This window comes from Panthera pardus, unplaced genomic scaffold, assembly GCF_024362965.1.
Source record: "Panthera pardus isolate Hobbes unplaced genomic scaffold, ASM2436296v1 HiC_scaffold_16, whole genome shotgun sequence".
NCBI classification, from domain to species: domain Eukaryota; kingdom Metazoa; phylum Chordata; class Mammalia; order Carnivora; family Felidae; genus Panthera; species Panthera pardus.
In genome coordinates this window covers 72,532,609-72,558,051 of record NW_026526721.1, presented here as the reverse complement: position 1 = coordinate 72,558,051, position 25,443 = coordinate 72,532,609, and the positions used below count along the sequence as shown (strand labels likewise).

Genomic DNA, 25,443 nt, shown 5'->3' with positions numbered 1-25,443 from the left:
TTTGTCCTTCTAGCCTTTGGGGACCATGATGTAGAATCGGGGGCATCTTACACTAAGTGAAAATTTAATCAGAACTTCTTTTGCTCATGATCCCCTACTTCCTGTTGGACCTGTTGGAACTTTGTATCTTTATCAAACATTGAGTTGGAGTCCCAGAAGAACTAATTGGCTTTATTATTCAATAATGAGATACAAAGACCTATCATTTGGATTTGAAGCTTCCTGGTCACTTCTGGTTGAGTGTGATGAACAAATGAGCCTCTCCATGAGAGGGTTGCTTCATGGCAGTAGTCAAAGAAGAGTCTCAACAATAGGATAGACTCAATGTTTTACTGACAAATACAGTGACCCCTTTCAGATGTATGTCACCAGGGCCCCTTTCAAACAGTCATTTTAATGTTTGTCTACTTAAGACCACAAGATCTTTGTCTCTCCTGCTGGGCATGCTGAGTTCTCGTCTTCTTTAAAAGGCTCCAAAAAAAAAGAAAAAAAAAATAAAAGGTTCCACCTTGGGGTGCCTGCGTGGCTCAGTTGGTTGAGTGTCCGGCTTCAGCTCAGGTCACGATCTTGCAGTTCATGCGTTCAACCCTTGAAGCAGGCTCCCTGCTGGCAGTGCAGAGCCTGCTTCAGATCCTCTGTCTCCCCCTCTCTCTTCCAGCCCCCCACTCATGTTTCTCTCTCTCTCTATCAAAAATAAATAAACATTAAAAAAAAAAAGGCCCCTCCTCTCCTACTGACTACAAAGCCATTCTTGGAAGGGGTCTTGGGTGGAACTTGTATGTACAAACAAACCCGTGATTTTCAAGTCTCAAGGAACTTGGGTGTGCTGGTCACCAGCTTTTGCCTAATGAGCACTCCCCTCCTTGCCATGCAGCTCTTCCAAGCACTAAAACCTTTTAAAAATTCTGAAACAGGTTCCCCTACTCCCTCCTCACCCCCCAATTCACCATACTCTTGGCAGGATCTAGAGCACCACGGACCATGAAAACAGCAGAAATACACCACAGGTTGTAAACCAAAAAAGTGTGCAGGATGTTCTCGCCCTTCTCCTTTCCTCCCCTCTGCTGCCTGAGGATGCCTCACATAGCAATATCACCAAGCTGTTTTGAAAGAAAAAAGTGCTGTGTCGTTTCAGGGAGGAACTATATTTTGAAGCTGTTAAATGTCTATTTGGCTTTTCTGTTACCCTTCCTAACCTTTTACCTCTTTCCATAAGGAAAAGCTGCGTTTTCTATTTCCATCCCTAGCCTGGAAGGACTTACTCTGGGCACTCCCCAGTCCAAAGGCCAGGAAGAATGTGTCTTCCCTTCTCAGAGCAGGTTAAATCAAGGTCCCTGCCTTAGCCCAGTTTCCCCTGAAAATGAAGCCTGAGGCAAAGCTTGCATGCTAAATCCTTACTGTGGGGAGAGGATGAGTCAGAGTGAGGGGAAAATGCAAGTGAGGAGATAAAGTGAATACTAGGCAGCTCATTACCAAACTGGCCATAGCATCTTCAACGCTGCTGGTTGCTCGGGCAACGGGTACTTGATCCTGGGGCTGGGATATAAGACTGGTTAAGTAAGAGCTGACTTGGGGGCACCTTCTCAGAATGATGGATTTAACACCCTGGCAAGGAGCCCAGGGGATGACGCAAACTCCAGGCAGCTCCTAGAAGCCTGGAGAGACATCCAGTGCTGAGTGCTCAAGTGGAAATGCCTGGTTTGCCTTGGCAGATGAATGTGAAGGGATAAAAAGGCTCAGGAAAGGGGGCACACTGGAATCAATATGTCATATGAGGCCAGAAGATCCACCGGGAGAGTACTTTCCACGGCCGGTTCCGTTGGAGCAAGAGGGTAGAGAGAAATATAATTTGTATCCTTTTTGACTAAGTAATCTTTAATTTCTAAATTTTCTAGGATAAGCTGTCAGTAGCAAAGCAAGTAAGTCAGCAAGAGTTCTCATTGGGTGAGTCTTCGTGGATGCATACTGCAGATTCTGCAAGAGGATGGACCAACTTCAGGGAGGTGAGTGTTCCAAACCCAAAGGAATGAAATCCAGGAGTAGTCAACTCTTTGCAGAGGTGTGACGTGGCAGGGGGAGGGGACAGGCTCTGATGCCAAGTCAGCAACCATTTGTGTGGCATCACCTGTGTGTCAGATACTGTGCCAGGCATCAGGGATATAGAGATTAACACAATCTGGTCCCTGAGGTCCAGGAGGTCCCAGGCCAATAATCAAAAACCAGCCACAGAGGACTTCATGACTGAGTAGAGATCATCAATTTGGGCCTCTCTTAGAATTGGGGATGTTGATATTTACTCACTGCTGGGAAGGGTCACCTTTGAGTTGTTTTTCTAGTAAAGGAAACATCCTTTGATCTACTGCCCACATTGTTGAGACTAGTCCACCAGGTCAAGGTCAGAGCTCCTCCCGGAGCCTGCAGGGAGCCAGCTGTGTGCGAACCAGCAGTCAGATGGGCCACTGACCCACTGTCCACGCCGGCCGCCCTTTACAGAAATCCAGGAAGAAAACACTTCAGTGTGTGACCTATTTTCTCCTGGGTTTCCTGTCACTTTGGAAATAGAGGAGAAATAACTGGCAGCAAATGGCTGTACAAAATTCCACTGGACTGAAAAGGAGATTCTGGGACTCATGGTTGTGTCACCCAGTGCCCAGCACACTGCCTGCACTTGATAGGTTCTCAGTCACTGTCGTTGGTCGAGGCACACAGGGATCACAGAATCCCAGCGCTTCCAGTAGGGAAAGCATTGGTCCAGGTGTTGGGGTGAAGGAGGAAGGTCCCAGGGACCAGACCAGGTGGTATGGACCATGGGTAAAGGCAGCACAGCCAGATATGCCAGACCGAAGGTCTCCCTGTGGTTTGATTTTCACTCTGGTGAGGTCTGTATCTGCACAGATATGCCCCCTGCTCTTGTCAAGATCACCAGTGATTTCGAGTCAGTGGTCAGTTCTCAGTCCTCAGGTTTGACCTATCAGCAGCCTTTGAGGTGCTTGATCACGTCAACCTCTTTGACACCTTTTGTTTCCCTGGCTAACGGGGGATCACTCTTCCTAGCCTCTTCTACCCCCTGCCTGCTCCTTCTCTGTCTCCTTTGCTACCTCCTCCTTTCTTCCCTGACTTTTAAATATCAGAGGGCCTCGGGACTTAAATCTAGGACCACTTCTTTTCTCTATCCATAGTCCCTCCCTTTGTGTCTAATCCAGGTTCAAGAAGTTATTATGTCCAGCCCAGATCTCTTCCAGGCTGGATTCCAGACTCCCACCTCTCCCTTTGAGTGTAGAGGCATCCCAAAATTAACACGTTTGAAACTGAACTCTAACCTTCCACATAAAACTTGCTCACCAAATCCCGGAATCATCTTTGCAATCTCTGTCTCTCTCTCTCTCTCTCTCTCTCTCTCTCTCTCTCACCTCTGATCTTGTAGCAAATCCTGTGGATTTGCTCTTCAAAGTACGTTCAGAATCAACCATATCTCACATCTCCGCTAGAGACCCAGTCTGAGCCACCACAATCTCTCTCCTGAATTATTCCAACTGACTCCTAACTGGTCTCTGTTTCCATCTTTGACCTGCTTCAAAATATTGTCTATTCTCAAAATAGCTATCAGAGAAATTCTTTCAAAATCGAAGCCCAGTCATGTTACTCCTTTTCTCAAAACCCTCCAGCGGCTCCCATCCCAACCAGTAAAGCCAAAACCCCTCTAATTTGCCTCCAGCTCACTCAGACAACACCCCCTCCTGCTCTTCCTCTCATTGGCTCTGCTTCAGCTACCCCCGGCCTCTCTGTCCATGCCTAACTGCGCATGCTCGCGCCTCCCTTTGAACCTGCCATTCCCCCCGCATGGATGCTAGTCCCAGAGCCAGGCAGAATTACTCCAGTGCTAGGGAGCTTAGGCTTCAGGCCCTTTGCTTGCATGGGCCTATCTAAGGTTCTGCACCTAATTTTATATTGATGATTTTATATTCTTTTTCTTTCTTTTCTTTTTAGGGAAAGAGAGCACTAGCAAGGGAGAGGGGCAGGGTGGGGAAGAGAGGGGGAGAGAGAGGGAGAGAGAATTCTAAGAAGGCTCCATACTCACCACATAGCACAAGGTAGGGCTCTATCCTATGACCATGAGATCAGGACCCCCAGTCTCAATTAAGAGCTGGACGCTCAATGGACTGAGCTGCCCAGTAGCCCCTATATTCTTTTTCTTAAGGAAGATCTCCAAATTATATAACAATCAGGTCCCACAAATCTTAGATCTACTTCTGTCCCCCAGATATCTGCATGGTGTGCTGCTTCACATCCTTCATATCTTTGTTCAAATATCACCTTCAGGGGCAACTGGCTGGCTGAGTCAGGGGAGCATGAGACTCTTGATCTTGGGGTTGTGAGTTCAAGCCCCACGGTGGGCCCAGAGCTTACTTAAAAAACGCAAACTCGTTTTTTTTAATTTTTTTTAACGTTTATTTATTTTTGAGACAGAGTGAGACAGAGCATGAACAGGGGAGGGGCAGAGAGAGAGGGAGACACAGAATCTGAAACGGGCTCCAGGCTCCGAGCTGTCAGCACAGAGCCCGACGCGGGGCTCGAACTCACGGACCATGAGATCATGACCTGAGCTGAAGTCGGCCGCTGAACCGACTGAGCCACCCAGGCGCCCCAAAAAACGCAAACTCTTAAAAAAAATCATTTTCCATGCAAAACTATTTTAAATTGTTCCACCATCCCTTCATCTCTGGCAATTTCGCATCCTCTTTTCCTACTTTGTGTATATCCTTTTCCTACTTCGCACTTATCATCATTGGTAATACTAATGTTTGTCTTCTTTCTTGTGTCCCTCACTAGATTTTAGTGAGAGCAGGATTTTTATGTGTTTTGTTTTTAGATATATCCCCAGCACCTAAAGCGAATAGTGAGTGATCAATAAATTTTCCTTGAAAATAGAATAAAGTTCTACTTTTTTAAAAAAAATTTTAATGTCTATTTATTTTTGAGAGAGAAAGAGAGAGAGAGAGAGTGGAGAGAGAGAGAGAGAGAGAGAGAGAGAGAGAGAGCGAATGAGCACAAGTGGGGGAGGGGCAGAGAGAGAGGGAGACACAATTCGAAGCAGGCTCCAGGCTCCCAGCTGTCAGCCCAGAGCCTGATGCGGGCTCAAACCCATGAACTGTGAGATTATGACCTGAGCTGAAGTCGGACGCTTAACTGACTGAGCCACCCAGGCACCCCTGAAGTTTTACTTTTGAAGTGAAAGGGTGGAATAAGATAGTTTGCATTTCTAGACTCCAAAAGAAAGGCAGCAGGACCTTGGGAGGAGGGAAGAAGTAGGAGGAATGGAAAAGACAGGTAGCTTTGTGATCACCAAGGGCTGGACGCCCAAGTCCCCCTGACAACACTCCTAGGCTGGTGTTTGGTCTGGAAGTATAGACCAGTAGCATAGGGATGTTCCATAAGGGGCAAATGCCCAGAAGCAGGAGCAGGATTGAGGACCTATTCCTTCTCCATTGTCTCTAAGGCACCTCCCTGTGGAAGGATGCTCCACTTCTGAGCAGTGTCCCTGAAGTCCCTCTGCTTCTTCCATGATAGGAAGCCCCTATTCCCAAGTAATGCTCCATGACACATGCTAGGACCACTGAACACCTAAAAAGAACGAGGGTAGAATGAAAACAAAGATAAGAGAGTGTCCGCATTCGATTTGTAAGGGAGGCAGATTAGCCCAAAGACAAGGGGGAAAAAAGACACAGTAGGGAAGTCCAGGACAGGTCAGGGTGCACTTGGAGATGGGCCAAGATTCCTGGTTCTGGACAAATGCCACGAACATGCAAGAGTTCTCCAGGCTCAGCAGGAAGTGGTATGAGCTGTGTGGTTCAGGGGCCAAGTGGCTTGGTGGCAGCTGGAAGCACAGGTGCTTCTTGCAGAAGGAGCTGCTAAGACCTAAATCTCCTGCTAGCTGTCCCTGCCACCAGGAACCTATCATCAGCTGACCTGGATCTTTGACAGAGTCACTGCCTTTCCAGGGCAGTCATTTGGCCTGGGTCTCAAAGACCTGTATCCAGCTTGGAGCATCCAAAGGACTTGAGAGACAGAGCAATAGGCAGGAAGGCAAGTTTCCTTGCTCTAAGGACTGAGGTTGCTACTGCTTTAAATGCCATTGAGCATTTGGGAACAAAAGGATGCATTTTTTATGTAGTAGTTTTATTAAGAGAATAAATATGTGCAACTTCATGGTACACAAAATGTTCAGCACTAGATTTGAGAGGGATCTTCCAAAATCTTTTATTTTAATTAATTAATTTATTTTTTCTTAACTTGTTTTACTTTTTATTTTTTTTTAATTTACATCCAAGTTAGTTAACATATAGTGCAACAATGATTTCAGGAGTAGATAATCCTTAATGCCCCTTACCCATTTAGCCCATCCCCCCTTCCCACAACCCCTCCAGCAACCCTCAGTTTGTTCTCCATGTTTATGAGTCTCTTCTGTTTTGTCCCCCTCCCTGTTTTCATATTATTTTTGTTTCCCTTCCCTTATGGTCATCTGTTTTGTCTCTTAAAGTCCTCATATGAGTGAAGTCATATTTTTGTCTTTCTCTGACTAATTTCACTTAGCTAATACCCTCCAGTCCCATCCACGTTGTTGCAAATGGCAAGATTTCATTCTTTTTGATTGCCGAGTAATACTCCATTGTATATATATAGCACATCTTCTTCATCCATTCATCCATCGATGGACATTTGGGCTCTTTCCATACTTTGGCTATTGTTGATAGTGCTGCTATAAATATGGGGGTGCATGGGTCCCTTCGAAACAGCACACCTAGATCCCTTGGATAAATGCCTAGTAGTGCAATTGCTGGGTCATAGGGTGGTTCTATTTTTAGTTTTTTGAGGAACCTCCATACTGTTTTCCAGAGTGGCTGCACCAGCTTGCATTCCCACCAACAATGCAAAAGAGATCCTCTTTCTCTGCATCCTTGCCCACATCTATTGTTGCCTGAGTTGTTAATGTTAGCCATTCTGACAGGTGTAAGGTGATATCTCATTGTGGTTTTGATTTGTATTTCTCTGATGATGAGTCGAAATCTTATTTTAATTAATTTAAGTCCATTAGATTGAATGTCTTAGTGTTCTGGCCTAAACTAAGTTGTCGCACTCAGGTTAATTACTCCTAGAAGAGAAGAAGGCAACTAGGATCGTAGACATGGTAAATCACTCATCACTGGCAGAGGCTATTGATTGATATTTGAGTATTATTTACCTAAAATGTTCAGTGATACACTGTTGGATGATAATATTTAATTAGACCTTTAACTCAACACACAGTTTAATTCTTTCTCCACTAAATGGAGAGCTCCACCTCTAGGCGGTTTGATTCACTGCAGTTTTTCACAAGTGATGGTACCAATGTAGGGAAGAGATGTTGGGCTCTTATCTGGCTCTCCACCCTGTCTCCTGCTTGTGTGCCCTGGATCACAGCTCTGAACTTGAAAGAGCAGCGAAGTTCATGGAGGAGTCAGGAAAGCATCACACTGGATAAAAATAATGGAACACCAGGACTCTTAGCAATCTTCAGCATTACCCAATCCTGCCTTGTCATTCTATGTATGCAAAAATGAAAGTTCAGGCAGGAGAGGTTTTTTTCTTTTTTAACATTTATTCATGTTTGAGAGACAGAAAGAGACAGGGTGTGGGGGGGGGGGGCACAGAGAGAAGGGGGAGACACAGAATCCAAACCAGGTTCCAGGCTCCAAGCTGTCAGCCCAGAGACCGACATGGCGCCTGAATCCACGAACCATGAAATCATGACCCGAGCTGAAGCCAGACGCCCAACTGACTGAGCCATCCAGGCGCCCCATGATTCAACAATTCTATACATTACTCAGTGATCATCATGATAAGTGTACTCTTTAAGCCCCACCACCATTTTACCCATCCTCCCCTCCCCCTCTGGTAACCATTACTTTGTTCTCTATAGTTAAGAGTCTGTTCCTTGGTTTCTCTCTTTCCACTCTTTTTTCCTTTGTTCATTTGTTTTGTTCCTTAAATTCCACATGAGTGAAATCAAATGGTATTTGTCTTCCTCTGACTGACTTATTTCTCTGTTATACACACACACACACACACACACACACACACACACACACACACACACAGACACACACACACGTATATACGTATCTCACATCTTCTTTATTCATCTATCGATGGACACTTGGGCTGTTTCCATAATTTGGCTATGGTAAATAATGCTACAATAAATATAAATATAGGGGTACAGGCATCCTTCTGAATTAAAGTTTTTGTATTTTTTGGATAGATACCCATTAGTGCTATTACTGGATCATAGGGTAGGTCTCTTTTTAACTTTTTGAGGAGCCTCCACAGTGACTCTACCAGTTTGCATTCCTACCAATAGTACATGAATGTTCCTTTCTCTCCACACCCCTGCCAACACTTGTTGTTTCTTGTGTTTTTTATTTTAGCCATTCTGACAGGTATAAGGTAAAATCTCATTGTAGTTTTGATTCACATTTCCCTGATGCTGAGTGATATTGGGAATCTTTTCATGTGTCTGTTGGCCATCTGTATGTCTTCTTTGGACAAATGTCTGTTCATGTCTTCTGCCTATTTTTAAATTGAATTATTTGGTTTTTGGGTATTGAGTTATATTAGTTCTTTTTATATTTCGGATTCTAACCTTTCATTGGATATGTCATTTGCAGATATCTTTGCACATTCCATGGGTTGTCTTTTAGTTTTGCTGATTGTTTCCTTTGCTATGCAGAAGCTTTTTATGTTCATGTAGTCCCAATAGTTTACTTTTACTTTTATTTCCCTTGCCTCAGGAGACTCATCTAGAAAAATGTTGCTATGAAGAATGTCAGAGAGATTACTGCCTGTGCTCTTTTCTAGGATTTTTACGGTTTCAGGTCTCACATTAGGTCTTTAATCCATTTTGAGTTTATTTTTGTGTATGGTGTAAGGAAGTGGTCCAATTTCATTCCTTTGCATGTAGTTGTCCAATTTTCCCAACAGCATTTGTTGAAGAGACTGTCTCTTTCCCACTGCATCTTCTTGCCTCTTTTGTCAAAGATTAATCAACCATATAATTGTGGGTGTGTTTCTGTGCTTCCTCTCCCGTTTCATTGATCTATTTTTGTGCCAGTACCACACTGTTTTGATTATGACAGCTTTGTAATATAACTTGAAATCTGGAATTGTGATACTACCAAGTTTGTTTTTCTTTTTCAAGATTGCTTTGGCTATTTGGGGTCTTTTGTGGTCCCATACAAATCTTCGAATTATTTGATCTAGTTCTGTGAAAAATGCTGGTGGTATTTTGATAGGCATTGCATTAAATCTGTAGATTGCTTTAGATAGTATAGACATCTTAACAATATTTGTTCTTCTAATCCATGATAATGGAATGTCTTTCCACTTGTTTGTGCCATCTTTAATTTCTTTCATCAATGTTTTATAGTTTTCAGAGTTCAGCTGTTTTACCTCCTTGATTAAGTTTATTCCTAGGTATTTTATTATTTTTGGTGCAATTGTAAATGGGTTCACTCTATTATTTCTTTCTTTTGCTTCATTATTAGTATATAGAAATGCAATGGATTTCTGTACGTTGATTTTATATCCTACAATCTTACTGAATTCATTTATTAGTTTTAGTAGGCTTTTTGTTTGTGTATGTGTGGAGTCTTTAGGATTTTCTATATTTAGTACCATTTCATCTGCAAATAGTGGAAGTTTTACTTCTTTCTTACCAATTTGGATGCGTTTTATTCCTTTTTCATATTTGATTGCTGTGGCTAGGACTTCCAGGACTACATTAAATAAAAGTGGTGAGAATGGACATCCTTGTCTTGTTCCTAGGTGGGAGAGGTTTTAAGGTACATGACAAAATAGTAGAAGAAACTGGATGCTGGTTTTTTGACCATTGAGAAGTGACTTGCTGAATTGCTAATTTCTAATTAGACTGCAGAGGAAGGGTTCTTCCCAGCTTTGTCATTTTGACACAGGCTGCCTTTGAAAATCCTATCTCTAAGAGCACTTTAAAAATGGAGAAAACCAGAACAAAAGTGGGCGTCTGTTTTTCAGGGCTCTCCTTTGGCTCTCTGCTCTCAGGACAAAGGTAAAATGGCAAATAAAAGCAGAAAACCCTGCTTTTTGTTCCACCAAAACTCAGGAAGGAGAAACACTAGAGAGAACTCAGAAGATGAAGTAAATATGGACACAGATGTGAGTGGCTGTCCCCAGGGACCTCTCATATTAGCTGTCATCATAGCGTCACTTGGGTGATTCCACTTCTATCACCTCAGGAATCAGGCTGCCTGACATCTCATGGGGGAAGTTCCCTTCAGTTTACTCTCTGCCTCTGGCTAAGACTGAGCAAACATTTCAACCTGGTTTCAGAACAACTCTGCCCTCTTGGCCCCCATTGGAATTAGGGAAAAAGCCTGTGCTCATGCCCAGGTGGTAGGGTAAAGGGGAGTAGCTTTGAGGATACCCAAGAAAGGAAGCCTGGAGGCAGGAGACGGGGCTGTGAGGAGCAGCTGCCCTCCAGAATGTTGAGATTCTCCCTTCTCTGATTACCTTGGAACGTCTTATTGGAATTTTTAGTGTGGAAGCAAGTAAGGGTAAACAGGCCTACTCAATGTAGTTATTCCTTCACTCATTTATGTAACAAATTTCTATGAAGTACCTATTATGTGTCCAGAACTGCATATAATATCCCCTCCTATTCCCTCCAGTTGGCTTAGCCCTTCAACTAAACCTAGTACGTGATAGGCACCACATACTGCAGTGTGCCGCCATGTGCATTGGCCACATCTCTAGGGTTGCTCTTCTCTCTCCCTTTCCCCTACCTCCACTTATCTGCTTTTGGGACTGTGTCTTGCCCACCTCCACTTTTGGTTCCATATCTTAGTTCCTTGGATCCTGTAAGCTTTGTCTGTTTTTTAAAATATTTATTTAAGTAATCTCTACATCCAACATGTGACTCAAACTCACAACCCTGAAATCAAGAGACGCATGCTTTTCTGACTGAGCCAGTCAGGCAGCCCTCTGTTGTTTTTCAATCTACTGTACATTCATTATTAGTCTACAACGTATGTTCAATAAGAGTGAGAATTTGCTGTATCCAATGTCTGCATCAGGGGCTAGCAACCCACATAGCAGGGGCTCAATGCATATTTACACAATAAATAAGTTAATATTGGAGCAATTTAAAAAAAAATGTATAGGGCAGAACCTCTATTCTCAGAAGTCTCTTTAATTTCAAAAGTAGTACACCAGGACTAGGAGATTAATTTCCTCCCCTTGAGCATAAGCTAACATAGTGACTTGCCTGCAACGAATGAATCTGGAAAAGAAAAGGCAGAAACTTTACAGGGTAGAAGAAATCTGGCAGACATTTCCTTAACCAGGTAATCAAGGTTAATGTCATCAGTGTTAAGTTATGTTGATAATATATATCCTTGAGATGATATGATGAGGAAGGCACTTCACCTCTGGAATTCTCCCCCCAAAACCAAATCCCAGTCTAACCATGAGGAAAACATTAAACATTGAGGAGTAATCCACAGAACACCTGACTGGTACTCCTTATTTTTTTATTTTATTAAAAATATTTTTTAACATTTATGTATTTTTGAGAGAGAGAGAAAGAGAGAGAGAATGAAGAGGGAAGGGGCAGAGAGAGAGGGAGACACAGACTTCAAAGCAGGGTCCAGGCTCTGAGCTGTCAGCACAGAGCCCAACGCAAGGCTTGAAGCCATAAACCACGAGTTTACGACCTGAGCCGAAGTCAGACACTTAAGTAACAGAGCCACCCAGGCATCCCATGACTGGTACTATTTAAAATGATCAAGGTCCAGAAAGTCAAAGCAAGACTGAGAAGCTATCAAAAATTAGAGGAAGCTAGGAGACATGACATGTAAATGTGATGTGGTATTTTAGATTAGATCCTGGGACAGAAAAAGGACATTAATGAAAAAGACGGGTGAAATCCAAATAAAGAAAGCCTGGAGTTTAGTTAATTGTGATGTGCCAATGTTAGTTTCTTGGTTTTGACAAATATACTATGGTCATGTAAAATATTCAAATTAGGGGAAGTTGGGTGAAGAGTACATGGGAACTCTCTATGCTATCTTTGAAACTTTTCTGTACCTCTAAAATTATTCAAAATAAAAGCTTATTAAAACACAAAAGAAGCAATATATTCTCAGTAGAAAAAATTCAAGCAATTTGGAAGTGAAGCAAAAATAAAAGTTCTTCATCCCTCTGCCATCCTAATCCTTTAGAAATAATAACTATTGGGCGTTCGGTATCTAATATTCCACACCTTTCTCCATGCCTAAAAGTTTGTAATTTTGTATATTGCACAAAGAGTTCCCTTAAAATTAAAACAAACAAACAAACAAAACAAAAACCTATAGAGAACAAATTGATGGTTACCAGAGAGGAGGTGGGCAGAGGGGATGGGTGAGATATGTGATGGGGATTAAGGAGTGCACTTGTTGTGATGAGCACTGGGTGATGTATGGGATTGTTGAATCACTGGATTTTACGCCTGGAACTAATATAACAATATATGTTAACTAACTGGAATTTTTAAAAAAGGATATATCGTAAAAACACTTTCTATCTATCTATTTATTTTATTTTTAATTCAATTTAGTTTTTAAAATTTACATCCAAGTTAGAATATAGTGCAACAATGATTTCAGGAGTAGATTCCTTAATGCCCCTTACCCTTTAAGCCCATCCCCCATCCCACAACCCCTCCAGTAATCCTCTGTTCTCCATATTGAAGGGTCTCTTATGTTTTGTCCCCCTCCCAGTTTTTATATTATTTTTGCTTCCCTTCCCTTGTGTTCATCTGTTCTGTGTCTTAAAGTCCTCATATGAGTGAAGTCATATGATATTTGTCTTTCTCTGACTAATCTCGCTTAGCATAATACCCTCTAGTTCCATCCATGTAGTTGCAAATATAAAAACACTTTCAATGGAATCATGGTATCATGTTGTTTTGTACCTTGATTTTTTTTTCACATTATATGTCCTGGATATCTTTCCTTATCTTAACATATGTTGGACTCCAATCGTTTTATTGGCCACACAGTGTTCCGTGGTGGGAAATCACGGTAGTTAGTACTACTTTGGTTGTATGTACATATGACTGAATGCAGGTGCGAACTAGCTTCGGCGAGAAGGATGTCTCGTGGAACTCATGAGAAAGAGGGACACCAGCAGCCAGGGCAGGCCTCTCTCAGCTTATCAACGTCCAGGTCTTCTCTGCATCTCAGCTTCACTACTGTGTTCACACTCCCCATGCCCAGGCCAGCTGTATTTGTCAGGTTCGAGGTGTCAGAAATGTGGCTTGAGAAAACTCCCCAGCTACCCCCTGAAGTTAATATTTTACATCTTTAGACTGTCTCTCTTTCTTACTTTCAGTTCCAAAATTTCAGGGAATGTGTCTGATTGGCCTGTGGATCGAGTGAACGCCATAAATCAATCAGCTGTGGCCAGGAAGGTTGATTTGTTTTAAAATTTTTTTTAATGTTTATTTATTTTTGAGAGAAAGAGAGAGGAAGGCAGAGTAGGGGAGTGGCGGAGAGTTGGGGAGACCCAGAATCCGAAACAGGCTGCAGGTCACGAACTGCAGCACAGAGCCCAAAACGGGGCTTGAACCCACGGACCATGAGATCCTGACATGAGCTGAAGTGTAGGCTTAACTGACTGAGCCACCCAGGTGCCCCAAGGCTGACTTGTTCTAACAAGAATTGTGTTTCAGGGAATAGAGAGGGCAGGTCACGAGGAAGAGGGATTCAGAAAAGTAGCCAATCTGGGCAGACAATGTTTTTGGTATAGGTGGACCATGATTTATTTAAACATTCCATTATTAGATTATCTTTTATTTTTTTCTGTTACAAATAATGTCGCATCAAATATCCACATACACACATCTTTGTGAAGTGTGCAAGTATTTTTGTAGGCTGGAGTCCTAGAATGGAATTGCTGAGTCAATGGGTATCATGCATGCTGCCACATTATTTTTTAAAAGATTGCAATTTTCACTCCTGTCAGTAGTGTATGAGGGTGCTGCTTCCTCATTTCTCTCCCATATTTTAATTTTCACCAATGTGATTGACAAAAATATATTTCTGACTTGCATTTAAATGTTGATACATCATCATAATTGAGCACAACTTTTTATGTATAATGGCCATTCAGTTTTCTTTTTTGTGATTTATCTACCTTTGTCCATTTTTTCGATTAGATTGTTTATCTTTTTCTTGTTCATATGTAGGAGCTCTTTACATGCTGCAGATTTTTAGCCCTTATCTGTTATATATGTTGTAAATGTTTTCTCTCAGCCAGTCACATGAATGGTGGCTCTCCTTGTAGAAACGTTTAAGTTTTTAAGTAGTCTAAGCTTTCAGTTTTTTTTCCTTTTTGTCTCCTGGGCATTGCGATAGGGTTAGGAAATCCTTTTCCAACCTCATGATTATTGAATTGGTCTCATATTTTCTTCTAATATTTTTATAGTTTTAGTTTTCATATTTGGATCTTTAATCTACTTAGAATTTATTTTTGTGTATGGTATATACATAGGTAATTGTCCCCATGTCATTAGATAATTCATCTGTTTTGATTGGAAATGCCACTCTTATGGTATATTAAATTTTCATTAACTTGTGGTTTTGTTTCTGGACTGCCCATCTGTTCCATTGATCTGCCTTTTCTACTCATGCACCAGCATCATACTTTGTAATTAGCTTAGCTTTGTAGTATGTGTTCATCTCATGCAGCATTTTTCAAAATGATCCTGCTTAATTTTACATATTTACCCATTTAGAATCAATTTAGAATCAAGTCCCTCTCTCCCCCTAAACTGCAATGAATTCTAGATAAATGTGGGGAAACCCCATCTTTTATAATGTCACCTTCCTATCTGGAAACATGATATGGCCCCTCAATTTTCAGCTCATCTTTCATATCTTTTAATACAGACACACAGCTTTTTTCTTTTTCTTTTTAACAAAGACTTTGCAATTTCTTGTTATCTCCAGGTACTTTACTTTTTATTGCAATGTGATTATCATGAGTTTTTACCGTTACATTTTCTAAGTGGGAAAGCTTTTAATTTTCTCTATTTGTCTTATATTCAACCAATTTACTGAACTCCATTATTATTCTAATAGCTTTTATGTTAACTATCCAAAATAGTCTAGATTAATAATTATAGTGCTTGTAGTAATGGTAGCTTTGATTCCTTTTACTTATACTCCATTTCCTTTTTTTGCCTTTTGGCCTTGCCATTGGGAGTCTGGGCACGGTGTCTCTCTTTGGCACTCCTTCGGGCCATGACACTGGGACTCTGCCTTCCTACTGCAAGTCCTTCAACCATGGGTGAAACTCTATTACCATTTTGTATGTGTGTGTGGTGGGGGGGGGGCACACCCTGAACCAGCCTCTACTTATCAGAACACACCCTCCCTGCAAGCATGGCTCTCACCCTTCTCATCTGTGGCTGCTGCAGCCTCACATTGTACAAGAAAATGAGCAGCCATTTGAGGAAACACCTCTAAAGACGACCTGCTACACCCTGAATGCCAGCAAACGTCTGGGCCCCATCACAGCTCACTTCCCTTCATGCTGCCGGCTCTGCCTTTGCTTCTAGCTCGCTCAGTACTGGAAGACTGGGTTGGTCAGTCTGGTATCCTTTGTTTCCAGCTTTCCCTCTTCCCCTTTGGGCATCTCCTCATGTCTATGCTCTCTTTACTCAACTCTCATTGACCCACGAGGACACCCATTTATGTGTCCATCCTCTGCTACCGCGGACCTGAGCCGGGCATCGGACAGAGAATGCTGGCACAGATGCACTGGAGGCTGGCTGCAGAGCCTGGGCAAATGGGAGGGATGGAGAAGCAAGGAGAGGTTCCATAACTCTTGGTCTGCCTGAAGTAGTCTCCAGCTATGAGGAAACATTGTGCTAGGGTAACCAAGAGATACCCCATGTGACCATGATCCCCTAAAAAAAAGACATGTTGTCGGGGTAGTTGTATAACCTTAAAAAACACACCCATTATCAGGGGTGCTTGGGTGGCTCAGTGGGTTGAGCATCCAACCCATGATTTTGGCTCAGGTCATGTTCCCAGGGCCGTGGAACTGAGCCCCGTTGTCAGGCTCTGTGCTGAGCATGGAGCCTGCTTAAGTTTCTCTCTCCCTTTGCCCCCTCCCCTATTCATGCTCTCTCTCTCTCTCTCTCTCTCTCTCTCTCTCTCTCAAATAAAATTAAAAAATTAAAAAAGACCACACCTATCATCACCTAGTGAATCTGCCAGGAGTCGGAGGGACACTGCAAACATCAGGAAATCCAGGCTTCCTAGCTCTCCACATCACCCCATCTCTTTAGACTCTCTTCATTTCTACAAGCTCTTCCTTCCAGTTTGGCCACTGGCTTGGCCCATAGCTTCCCATTTATGGTTGGCCTCTCCCTCCTAAGTCAGGGCCTTTGGGCATAGCTCAAGGCCCTCAAGTGGAGCTGCCCTAGAGGGCAGTCCTGACAGCCAGTACCAGGTGACCTGGTCCTCACCTACCTTCCCTCATCCTCCCCTGCAGAACCAGGCACAGAGACTTGGGCCAAGCAGGCTGGAAGTGAGGGACAAGGGGAAGGCACTGGGGGAATCCCAGGTTTTCAGCTTGGGTGACTAGGAAGGAGAGAGAAGGGAAGGGAAAGGATGGGGCTGAAGGAAACATCTCTGAGGAAAATGGCATACGACAGAGCTGGGAGATAATTGTGAAAGAAAGAGGAATGACACTAAAGGTAATTATGCTCCCTTCCATTTGAGATTTGCTCTTTTTTCCAATTAATAATATGTTGTGTACTGGTGAATGGTTGGTAAGGTCCCATTATTCAAAATATCTCTTCTAGGGGCTGGGACTCCACCCTTTGAGACTCATTTCTTTGGGTCTTGAGGGCTTTTTGGTCCTTGAGGCTCTTTTATGAAAAGCTAATATGCCTCTAGAGGCTATGATTCCCCACTGCCCTCTGAACAAATGCCAGTGAACAAAGACCAAACTTCCCTGGCCATCTTTGTCTCCCATCACTTACCCTTCTCCTGTCCTCTGCCCACATGCCCCAGGCCATCCCAGTGCGACTCCTTGGGACCAAGGGTATTCCCAGACATGCTGGGCTTTCCCACACCTAAGGGACATAAGTCTTGCTTTTCCCTATGTCTGGTGTACCCCTCCCGAATGCAACTTGTCCAAATTCTACCTAAACATCACCTATTTAGTATTCCTACTGAAAGTGTTTAGCCTGGATCCAATCACGAGGAAATGATCAGACAAATTTAGATTTGGGGACATTTTACAAAACAACTAGTCTGGACTCATCAAACTGTCAATATCATGAAAGACCCTGTCCCCTCAGAAGAAAAGGCAGGGTCCTGTTCTAGATTAAGAGAAACTAAAGAGACATGATAACTAAATAGAAATCATTTTCCTCAGTTGGAATCTTAACTGAGAGAAAAAAAAAAAACAAACCTAAAACTACAGAAGGACATAATTGGGACAACTGAAATAATCTGAGTCTGGGTTAACAGGATCATACTATTATCATTCATGTTAAATTTTTTTTTTTTAAGTTTATTTATTTTGAAAGAGACAGTGTAAGCAGGGGAGGGGCAGAGAGAGAGGGAGACAGAGGATCCGAAGTGGGCTCTGTGCTGACAGCAGAGAGCCTGACGTGGGACTTGAACTCACAAACCATGAGATCACGGCCAGAGTTGAAGTCAGCCACTTAACCGACGGAGCCACCCAGGCACCCCAGACGTTAAATTTCTTGAATGTGACAATAGTGCCATGATTATGTAGAAGAATTGCCTTATTTCCTTCTTCTTTTGTAAAAGATTCTGAAATATTTGGGAGTGGTCTGTGATGATGTCTGCAACATACTCTCCAATGACTCAGCAAAATTATAAATGTAACTGCATGTGTACATAGGGAGAGCAAATGTGACCAGCTGTTACCAATTGTGACTCTAGATTATGGCCGTATGGGTGTTCGTTATACTCTTCATCTTTTCTGTAATTTTAAACTTTTTCAAGATAAAAATTTGGAGGAAAAATCTCCTGCCTTTGAATCTGCGATCCAAGGCGGTCACCTCCTTTAGGAAGCCTGCTTCTCGGCCCCGATCTTTAGGAACAGCTCTCTCTACCATGGTCCCAGAGCCCAGGGTTTTGCCTGTTATATCATGGAGCCCAAGCTGCCCTGGAATGGGTAAGCTGCAGTTATGCCTGTGTCCTTCTTGGGGTGTGAGCACCTGGAGGGCAGGGGCTGAAGGGGCCTCAGGGGATGGAGAGGGTGAAAAGCAAGGCTTGCCACGTCCCGGCTTGTCCTGCGAGCACCCCCCTAAGTAATGGCCCTTCCTGTTCCTTTGGGGTCCTGCCCTCCCAGACACAGACCAATTCCAGAGTAGAGGGATCTATTTCAATGTTGTATCAGGGTCCAATTAGGGAAGAGACCACTCTGAGTGGGTGTATTAGGGTTAAGGTTCTCCTGAGGAACAGAAGGAACAGGATGTATATGAAAGGAGGGGTGGGAAGAGCAAGGGTGGGGGGTGGGGAGAGAGAGAAGGGGAGAGAATGAGAGAGAGAGATTTTAAGGAATTGGCTCATATGTTTATAGAGGCTTGGCAAGTTCAAAATCAGCAGCATAGTCCAGCAGCATAGGCTCTTCCCAGGGAAGAGCTGCAGAGAAGGGTCCAAAGGTGGTCTACTGGCAGAATTTTCTCTCCTGAGGAGGTCAGTCTTTTTCTAGTAAGGCCTTCAGTTAGTTGGACGAGTCCCATCTGCATTATGAAGGGTAGTGTGCTTTACTCAAAGTCCACTGATTTAAATAGTAATTTCTTTTTTTTTTTTTTTTAACATTTATTTATTTTTGAGACACAGAGAGACAGAGCATGAACAGGGGAGGGTCAGAGAGAGGGAGACACAGAATCTGAAACAGGCTCCAGGCTCTGAGCTGTCAGCACAGAGCCCGACGCGGGGCTCGAACTCACAGCCCTCACGGACCGCGAGATCATGACCTGAGCTGAAGTCGGCCGCTCAACCGACTGAGCCACCCAGGCGCCCCGATTTAAATAGTAATTTCATCCAAATCACCTTCACAAAAACATTCAGAATAATGTTTGACCAAATACGTGGGCACTATGGCCTAGCCAGGTTGACATATAAAATTAAACATCAACACCCATTCCTTGTCAACTTGGCACCTGTATACATCTGCTTAAACCATACTTAATCTGCAAATAAAGACAATAATAAGGTCATAATTCTACCTAACATGATATGACTATCCTGTATACAACTGAAAATGCATGAACTTTTTCCCTGGAAGAGGATGCAAAGTCCTTGGGTGATATTTACTCTTCTCCTTGATACCCCATAACTTAAATACTATGATGTAAAGTTAACAATACTGGGGTGGCTGGGTGGCTTCAGTTGGTTAAGCGACCAACTCTTGATTCTGACTCAGGTTATGATCTCACAGTTTTGTGGGTTCGAGCCCTGCCTTGGGCTCTGCACGCTGAGCCGTGTGCAAAACCTGCTTGGGAATTCTCTGTCTCCCTTTCCCTCTGCCCCTCCCCTGCTGGCGCTCTCTTTGTCTCTCTGAAAATAAATAAAAATAAAACTTAAAAAAATAATAAACTTAATACTATGTATGATATATATGATATAAAGTCAAAGCATCTTATATTACTTAAAGGGAGTAACAGAGGAAAGAAAACAAAAATATGAAACACACACACATAACAAAATAAGGAAGAAATACTCATGACAATCACAGTCCTTGTTTTCTGAAACTGGTCACACAGTTGTAGCTGGTATTTGTAATTACCTTTTCCCACTGCCCATTCCATATTCCCTTTGTCCTTGGCTGGTTGTTCTTCTTTACCCGGTAGGGTGCCCCAAACCTTCACTCATGAAGGATCAAGGTCATTAGCAGTCCTGCCTGAATTTGATTGTTGTAATTTTCCACTGACTTTAATCACAGGGTATGGTAGTACTAAGAAACACCCTTAAGGGATCTCCTATATTGCAGACATACTCTTCCTTACCCCCATTGTGATGTTCAAGGGGTATGTTTTAGCCCCATCTTCTTGTAGCTAATCTGCCCAAAGCTACTTGTTCATCTTGAAATCTTTCTCAAGTCCTGATTTGGGGTCATGTTCAGGACATTCTCCGCATCTTTCTTTCTGTTCAAGCCAGTTCCTGTGTTCATTTACGTCCACATATACCTGGCAGCGAGAGCTCAAGATGGAGGCAGTTGGAGTTGCCCTTTTGCCTCTTTTTTTTTCTTACGTGTCCCTAAGCAATGGCATTTACTCCTGATCCTCTGCTTGTCAGAGGGCCAAACTCGCAGACATTTTAAGCCTAAAACAAACATTTACAAAGCTGAACTTTGCCTATTTAATGACAAACACACAAACATCCAGAACTCTAAATACTGTATTTTGTCATTAGCTGGCTTTATCATACGGGTGTGAGAATTTCCCTTCCCAGCTAAAGGCAGGCATTGAAATAATACACATACATTTTGGGAGACGTTTCCAGGGGTGTGTATTATACCCTATTAACTGAGCATGAAGAGGATTCCAGGTGTATCTGCCTTGTAACTTACCTGGAGAGTACCCTGCATGTGGACAGTGCTGAGGGGGCATTGTTACCCCACCACCAGCTAAGGTGAGTGAACACTGAATGTGAGAACTATCTAGGGGGGTAAAAACTTCAGGTCTTGGGAAAAGACTGGTTGAGGGGAGCGAGTTGCAGAGGAGCTGATACGCCTTGGGAAAGAGGTGCTGGCAACCCAAAACAGAGAGGCAGCAACTTGGCAATTTGATTTTCCTTTTGAAATAGTAGGCTCTGTCTTTGGTAGCAAGAAGCAGAAAATATATATATATATATATATATATATATATATATATATATATATATATATATACACACACACACACACACACACATTCATTGGAAAAAAGTTGAAAAGATATCAATAAAAAGAAGCATATGGTTTTGTATCCTGATTTTTAAGAGTTTACTGTAACAAATATTCTTTAAAAAAAAATAGAATTTGAAGGTCAGAAAATCAGATTTAAGGGTTTAGAATCTTGTCCCATACTCTTGTATTTCAAAGTTCAGTCAATTAGAACCTATAATTACTTTTCAGGGGCACCTGGGTGACTCAGTTGGTTAAGTGTCCCACTTCGGCTCTGGTCATGATCTCACAGTTGGTGAGTTTGAGCCCTGCATTGGGCTTTGTGCTGACAGCTCAGAACCTGGAGCCTGCTTCAGATTCTGTGTCTCCCTCTCTCTCTCTGCCCATCCCTGCTCACACTCTGTCTCTCTCTCAAAAATAATAAATAACCATTAAATTTTTTTTTTTTTTAAAAAGAACCTATAATAACTTTTCCTAGTTGAGGGCATCAGATCTTGGCATCTGTATTGTATTTGTTGACAGAAATTTCCATGTAATAAGGCAATTTGAGCTTCTATTAGATCACAGAAGCAATGCCCAACAGGTTACAAAAAATTCTGTACTCCACATAGCCTTATAAACTGGGATTTTCATTCTTTTTTTTTTTTTTAGTTTATTTATTTTGACAGAGAGGGAGAGAGAGAATCCAAAGCAGGCTCTGCACTATCAGCATGGAGCCTGACGAGGGTCTCGATCCCACAAACCAAGCCCGATGAGGGTCTTGATCCCACAAACTGTGAAATCATGACCTAAGTGGAAATCAAGAGTTGGACACTTAGCCGACTGAACCACCAGGGCACCCCTCATCCTTTTTTTCCTTTTTTCTCTTTCTTTCTTTCTTTCTTTCTTTCTTTCTTTCTTTCTTCTTTCTTTTATGAAGCAAGAATATTAGAACAATTGGTGGTATGCTTAAAGAAAGTCTTTGGAACAGGGCAGACTTGTGTGGGACCTGACTCTGCCTCTTGCTAGTTGTGCTGCTGGGACTAATTATTTGACCTCTCTAGGCCTCAACTTCCTTAGATGAGAAATGGGAATAATCTTAGGTCACTTTTAAGATTGTTGCAGAGATTAAGTGAAATAACACACAAAGCACTTGACATAGTATCTGGTACATAGTGATTAGCTGCTAAATTGTGTTGCTGAAGGCAGGGACCCAGCATTTGGTTATCGTTGCATTCCCAGAACAAAGCACAATGCCTGAGATATAAGGGCTAGATGTAAACTGAAAGAAGGAAGGAAGGAGTTTTATAGCGTGAGGTGAATGGGCAGAGGTAGGGACAGGGTTTTTATCTTCTCATACTTTCCCTCTTTGAAGATCCCAATTACCTGAAAGAAACTTTGCTTAAATTTCCAAACTACTGGAGAAACTGGCTGAATCAGTTGGCACAGCATGTGACTCTTGATCTCAGGGTCCTGAGTTCAGGCCCCATGTTGCGTGTGGAGCCTACATTAAAAACAACAACAACAGGGCGCCTGGGTGGCTCAGACAATTAAGCAACTGACTTCGGCTCAGGTCATGATCTCACGGTTCGTGGGTTCCAGCCCCACATCGGGCTCTGCGCTGATAGCTCAGAGCCTGGAGCCTGCTTCTGATTCTGTGTCTCCCTCTCTTTCTGCCCCTCCCCCACTTGTGTTCTGTCTCTCTCTCTCTCAAAAATAAAATAAAAAAATTTAAAAAAAAATTTAAAAACAACAACAACAACCAAACTACTCCCCACACCAAACTGTGTTTAAAAAACCAAAGATTTAATTAAATACATAGGAGTCAAGAGACAGAAAGAAGGTGCAGATATGGGTGCCTGATACCACCCTTCTTTTTCCAGAAAGGTCCAAGCTCTTGTTTTACTTGCTCATTCATGGCAGGGAAAAAGGCTGGACCTCCAGTTCTCATTCATGGGCAGAAATCAGTATTACAGTCACGTCAGGATCAAGGGTTCTTTGCAGCCCATTAGATTCTGAGCACCACAGCTTTTAGAATAACCCATTGGGCTTTTTCTTGGTTTCACTATCAATTATAGAAAAAAGCTGCTTGATACTTTTAAAATTCGGAATTAAGGGCATATCTAGCACCACCACCGCCCAGCCCCCCCCCACCCCCCCCCCGCCAATATTTTTTTTTATTTAAGAAAATTCAATTGTATCAAAATAAATAGAAGACCTTCAGGGTTTGGAATAGTAAACGATGTTATTCTTCTCTCTTCCCCAGCGGAATTCAGCATAGAGGGCTGCACATGTGGGCTTCCGGAGGAGTTCAAGGTGGCTGGCCAAGGGCAGGATTAAACCTGCACCATTTGGCATTCAACACTTACTACTGAGGGCAGAGAAGACCAAGGGCATTCAGAGATGGGACGCGGCCAGATCTACAAAGGGAGGGCTGGGGTCTAGGAAAATGAGGGAATGATTAGCATGATTCTGGAAGGGTGTGACCCAGGAGGCAATTAGGAACTGATATGGACAGGAGAAAACACTGTGGCTTTCTGGGCAGTGGGATCTCTTAGGGGACTTCGTTCCAACCCGAGAGTCTTTCAGGATGCTCTTCTACAAAGCCCACCCTGAAGCCCTACCAGTACTCCCACTATACTTCCATGTCCCTCTTTTAGAAGATCTCCAGGACTTCCAATGATTCATTTAGCTTAGGTACATGTCTCATTTCCCTCCTTGAAGGCAGAGACGAAGGGCTGTTTCCCTCCCAAGGCTAGCTTCGCAATTTGCAACAGCACCGTTGGTGTTGAAATGAGATGATATGTACTAGGTGCCAAACACCCTGGCCTGAGACCTTGTATCTGGGTAGAGGAACTGCTTTCACAAGGGAGTAAGGGGAAGAGGAGGGCAGAAAAGAGACAGAATCTCAGCACACGCTGTGTGGAGAGTGAACTGGGTCTCACATGGTCTCTGCCTCCACGTTCAACTGAGAGTTTCAACAGTTTCAAAGTCCACAGCAAGGACCTTGGAAACAGGGGAAAGGTTTAAGTGGTCTGAGAATGGCTTTGTCAGACTCTCACTTAGCCTCAGCCCTTCAACTGGCCCTACCTCTTAGGAATCCCTGATACTTGCCTGTCTCTGAGAGCTTACTAGTGATGCCTTAGAGGACAGGGCAACTGGGAAATAAAAGGAGCAAAAGCTCAGGCCGAACAAATTGATTCCTTGTTAGCAGACTTGGGAAAGGTCTGTTGAGAATGGCCGTGAAAGGTGGGCAGAGATGCCTCTTTTGGGTTCACGACTGGCTTAGTCTGGGTTCTCCTGCAAAATAGACTCTGAGCAAGAATTTTGGTACAGGTAGCTTTTTTGGGAACAAATCCCAAGGAACAGGAAAGGAGGACTGGAAAATCAGGCAATCAAGAAAGAACAGAGAAAAGCAATCCAAGAGTGCAGTACTGAACTGCAAGTTGGGCACCACCATGGGCCACCAGAGCCCTATCATTTTAGGAGTTACCAAGAATGCACCTCAGAACTGCCCACCCGGAGGACGGAAGAGTGGAGTATTTCTCTACCAGCTCATTTCTGCCTCAAAGGTTGTCCCACGAGGTGTTAGTTCTTTTGCACTTGCAGGTATACGCATATGTCAGAGTGGGCAGTGGTTTCTGCAGGGGTCCCTAGCTGCTGTGATAGAGATCTGAGGCAGGAAAACACCAGGTGCAGCTGTTTGCCATAGCAAAGCTGGATTAAAAAGACAGCCTGGGAAGATGTGAGGTCAGTCACAGGTGCAGTCCGATATAACTTCTGGTCAAATATCCTTTCCCTGTTTTCCATAAATAGAACTACATTTCCATTTAATTCTGAGTCCAAAATCAGGGCCTAGGTGGAAATATTAATTCATCCTTTAGTTAACTGCTTATCTAGCAAGGCATAACTCCCAAAGTGTAACCAGTGACCCAATATAATGATTTATGTTTTGGCTGTGGCAAGATGTACAGACTGACTATTCTGAAACACAATACTGAAGAAAGTATGCTTGCTTGAGTTTGTCTGAAAATTGGGTGCAGAGAATCAAGTGCATCCTACCTTTGTGATCCAAAGGTAGGATCTTCAAAACTCTATGTGTCAGGAGCTGGGGATAAAGAGGGAAGAAACAGCAACTCTCAAGAAGCTCATGGAACTGAGCTGACAAGTTTTTTTTTTTTTTTTTTTTTTTAAGCCCCACCAGGCCAGTACTTCCCCCAGTTTTCATCTGCCTCATCCATTTCCATCCGTGCTTCTCTGTAATTTGACCTAAACATAATTCTGCCACGGATTTGTCCTGATCGCTTCCTTCTCTCCTCAGCCGGTTTTTCATCCTGGAAACTTGGCGAGGGCATCCTGATCTGTGGCCAATTGGCCCCTCATGTTCGATTGTTGAAACTCGGGGGGCTGTGCTATTCTTAAATTACTTTTAAAGATCCGTAGGAGTAATTCTTTAAATGCATGACATCT

General features: G+C 43.0%; 1 long non-coding RNA gene across 2 annotated transcripts; it reads right to left on the bottom strand.

Annotated features, from left to right (window-relative positions):
* Nucleotides 1-22,758: 22,758 nt before the first annotated feature.
* Nucleotides 22,759-25,082, bottom strand: LOC109266568 (uncharacterized). 2 transcript variants are annotated; one of them, XR_008422477.1, is made up of 3 exons: nucleotides 25,036-25,082; nucleotides 23,343-23,414; nucleotides 22,759-23,038 (listed from the first exon to the last, which is right to left on the bottom strand). It is a non-coding gene; the product is annotated as an uncharacterized LOC109266568 (long non-coding RNA). The 2 variants fall into 2 exon arrangements; XR_008422476.1 differs by lacking the exon at nucleotides 25,036-25,082 and having other exon boundaries at nucleotides 23,343-25,022.
* Between the last annotated feature and the right edge of the window lie 361 nt (nucleotides 25,083-25,443).